Here is a 3,420-nt window from a genome sequence, read left to right on the forward strand (position 1 = left end):
AACGGTTCCTCACTCATGATTAGGGTATGGTTGATAGAATCTAAAACTGAAAAGGAAAGGGGGTGTAATTTCAAACTTAAGAAAGGATTATGTAATACTTGAAACATACAGGGGAGGAGAATGGAGTGTAATTTCCTCATTTGGTTTTCACAGAGTCGTAGCGACAATTTGCACTAAATGGCTAAACCTAATGAGGGGAGAGAGAGAGAGAGAGAGAGAGAGAGAGAGGCCTATACCTGAACCTGAGCGGCAAATTGCCCCCTCCGGTAACCTTGTTTAATAACCAGATTCACATAACCGTTAGATGAAGTAATCGAAGAGCTGCATACCGTACACGATTGTAAGCGAAGGACCGAGGTCTTCTTTCTGAGGCATGGATTTAGGGGATGGTATCCGTATCGGTATCGGAGATCCGGATTTGATTTTCTTGCCATGTCTTATGTTTTTTATGCCTCATCAACTGCCATTTTCATTGGTAAAAACAGGGACTCTCTATTCTCCCATCTAAATCTTACGGTTTACACCTTAAACCCTAGAGGGACCGGGAGAAAGAAAAAAGAGAGATGAGGCCTTTGGACGAGAACGAAACCACAGCAGTATACGAGAAGCTTTTCAAGTTCGTGGGTAACAATCTCAAGAACATAGTCGAAAACCCTTCCCACGATGGCCCTGAATCCAACCCAGGTCGTTACTGCTTCCGTCTCCAAAAGGATAAAGTCTACTACGTGAGCGAAAGTATAGTCAAGCGCGCCACCAACATTGGCCGCGAAAAGCTTATCTCCCTCGCCACCTGCATCGGCAAATTCACCAAAGGAAGCAACTTTCACCTTACCACCCAGTCCCTCAATCTCTTGGCTGCTAATGCAAAGCATAAGGTTTGGTTGAAACCCACTTGGGAGATGTCTTTTTTGTATGGCAATCATGTGTTGAAAGGTGGGTTGGGTAGAATTACTGAGAACACTTCAGTCGGCGATGGTGTTGTAGTGTTTTCTATGTCGGTGTGCCATTGGGGTTTGATATTGCCGCCAAGTCGACGCAGGATTGCCGGAAGGTGGATCCGAATGGTATTGTTGTGCTTCATCAGTCGGATACTGGGGAGTATATGAGGATGGAAGATGATCTGTGAAGCCTGTTAAGAGGGTTTTTTTATGCTTCTATTAGCGAGTTGTGAGTAGGGAATTTTGAAGAGTCTTGTGGAATCTTTCACTTTTTATTACAAATATAAATGAATATGTGATATTTGCTTAATCGCAATTGAATTAATTCATCTAATCTTCCATGTTGTGATGCTTACCTTTTAGTCAATAGACTTGATACTTAAAACCTACTAATAACAGCACATGTTGTCTGGGCCCTGGGGGCCTCTTGAACCCTGGCTAGATGAATAATAAATTTGAGATTTGAACCATTGGCTTAGTTTGAAATAAACTTGCTTGTAGGCTTGCTATTGGAACCCCAGTGGCCTGTAATGAAGGCTAGGTAAAACCAATTTATACCTCCGGGTTATAGACCCTGCTGTCAACAAACAGTGCAGAAAATCTTCCCTCAAGGATCAGGCTTGAGCGTTGTTCATAAAATTACACCCCCCAACAATTTATGGTCTAATATAGAAAATATTCAAATTCCATCAAACTTAACAGACACTGAACAGACTTGGTGAAGAATCATTCAATGCCTAAATGCACCCACGAGACGGTCGATTGGACCGAATCGATTACGATTTATGGTAAATTGCAACCAGGTACTAATCAATTGAATCTCCATATCAAATAGTGGTAGATGATGTGCACCAGCCAGACCATTTACCATTATAAGTTAAAGAAGAACTATCGAAGCTTTTGGCTTTTACAATGCTCAAGTCTAAAGCAAAATGTTAATAAAACTAATCTTGGTCATTTATTCCAATTTAATTTTAATGGCTAATATTGATCCCTATAATATACGAAATAAAATGTTAAATAACCTTGCTTAAAACTCTCGGCACTTTCAGAAACAGAGATTCTGTAGGTATAGACCTCACATCCCTTTAAAAATCAGTTAAAACTCCCCCTGGAATTGCAAGATCTTGGTCTAGCTTGATCGGTAACTGAATAACCTTTTAAACAGCATCAAAACATGCAAAATGGGCAAAGTTTGACTACCAAAATTATCAATGGGGTTGGTAGCCTAGTGGTAAAAATGCCCTCAACCCATCACCGCTCGAATCGGTTGGTTGTGAGTTCAAGTCTTGGCATACCCACCATTGCTCATTGGTTTGACATACCCACCATTGCCCATTGGTCCTGCGGAAGTGCTGCTTGCCATATGGGGGCTCTGATCACCACCATGGAGTACCCTTTTTCTGTTACTAAAAAAAGAGCAATTACTACTAGAATTAATCTGAAATAAGAGTGAAGATTACTGTTCTGTTGTTGATACTGAAGCCAATATATATATATATATATATATCTTTTGGCCTTACTCTTCTATCGTTGTCACAAGCGTCTTATTCAAAATTTCTCCCATTGATCATACTCATAGATCTCCACAGAAGTAGTCTGTACCGGCCCTTCTTATGAGAAACGATTTATTTTTGGTAAAAAAAACTTACGATCTTCAATCTCTGTAATTCCATTTTTAGTATTGCTTCTGTGGAAGAAAAAGAAGAAGAATAGAAACAGAAAATGCATCGGATCTCGCTACTGCATGTGGTTCACAAGCCTCCACAGCACGTTTAGGTATTATAAATTTTCTATTTTACTGTACAATGACGCAAGGGAATTCGCAGGCATCATAGGTAAAATCTATCACGTATCTTCAAGTCTTTTACAATGCATCACTTTTCCAATCCCAAGGCTTCCGTTTGATGGGTTTTGCAAAGGGCGGACACGCCACCAGCTCCAGGCACATTAGGGGCTTCAACCAATGGGCGGGAGGCATGAGGCGTAGGGTTGCCCTTTCCAAGGGGTGGGAGAGAGACCTAGGCACCCTCGCGGCGTGCCCAGACTTTCCCCTAAACCTTTTAATAAATTTACGGTACAAACACCCCCTTCTTTTCCCCCATTGGGTCAAAGTTAAAACGAATCATTTTAATTTCCAAGGATCGGTTCAACAGCTCAAAAGAAAGGAAGAAATAATACACAAAGATGCACGGGTTCTGAGGGGATTAGGCAGCAGGGTTTCATGATGGAGATGAATGTTAGTGAAGAAATCAAAGATTGGAATACCATGTCATTTACCCTGACTCGCATTTTCAAAACCTGATGATTCATGCAAGTTGAACCTAGTCATGGCAAATCTTGTCTTTTTATTTATTTTTTTAGCCCCAGCGTAGGAGCCAATGAGAATGTGTGGAGGCATCCAACAAGGGGGGAATTTTTATTTCACAACTCTTTTTTTAAAATTTGAACCATTTTAAGATCAAAAGATAAAACCACCAAA

General features: G+C 40.8%; 1 pseudogene; it reads left to right on the forward strand.

The window, feature by feature from the left end:
- The first annotated feature begins 216 nt into the window (after positions 1-216).
- LOC122070148 lies at positions 217-1,230 on the forward strand (annotated as a pseudogene).
- Positions 1,231-3,420: the final 2,190 nt, after the last annotated feature.

Source organism: Macadamia integrifolia, unplaced genomic scaffold (genome assembly GCF_013358625.1).
Source record: "Macadamia integrifolia cultivar HAES 741 unplaced genomic scaffold, SCU_Mint_v3 scaffold837, whole genome shotgun sequence".
NCBI lineage: Eukaryota > Viridiplantae > Streptophyta > Magnoliopsida > Proteales > Proteaceae > Macadamia > Macadamia integrifolia.